This window comes from Sinocyclocheilus anshuiensis, unplaced genomic scaffold, assembly GCF_001515605.1.
Source record: "Sinocyclocheilus anshuiensis isolate Anshui unplaced genomic scaffold, SAMN03320099.WGS_v1.1 scaffold130, whole genome shotgun sequence".
In the NCBI taxonomy this organism is placed as follows: domain Eukaryota; kingdom Metazoa; phylum Chordata; class Actinopteri; order Cypriniformes; family Cyprinidae; genus Sinocyclocheilus; species Sinocyclocheilus anshuiensis.
In genome coordinates, this window is record NW_015544207.1 from 756,886 (window position 1) to 757,264 (window position 379).

The window sequence follows — 379 nt, forward strand, 5'->3', positions numbered from 1 at the left end:
GTGTGGAAACTCAACTATGGAGACAATTGAGATTCTACTGTAAAGCAGCTCTAAAAGACAGTAGCATCATTGCTCAGGTCAGTGATGATTCAGTTCAGATAAAAAAAAATCAGTTTTGAAACGAGTTCAATTCAGTTATAAGCAGTTCCACACAATTCAGCAATGTTGTTAATGAACAACAGCTCAAGTCAGATCAATGTTGATTCAGTTCAGTTCAGTATCAGTGTTAATACAAGATGCAAATCAGCTGTAAATATTGAGCTCTGCAGAGTACAGTATAATCATCCAGCTTAAAGGAATAGTTTACGCAAAAATTACAATTCTGTCATTAATTACTCACCCTCGTGTCGTTCCAAACCTGTAAGACCTTCGTTCATCT

The 379-nt window shown here is 36.1% G+C and overlaps 1 protein-coding gene across 3 annotated transcripts in view; it reads left to right on the top strand.

Moving 5' to 3' along the window:
• LOC107696986 (PHD finger protein 20-like) overlaps positions 1-379 on the top strand; it is a 20,430-nt gene that overhangs the window by 14,971 nt on the left and 5,080 nt on the right. The window lies entirely within an intron of this gene.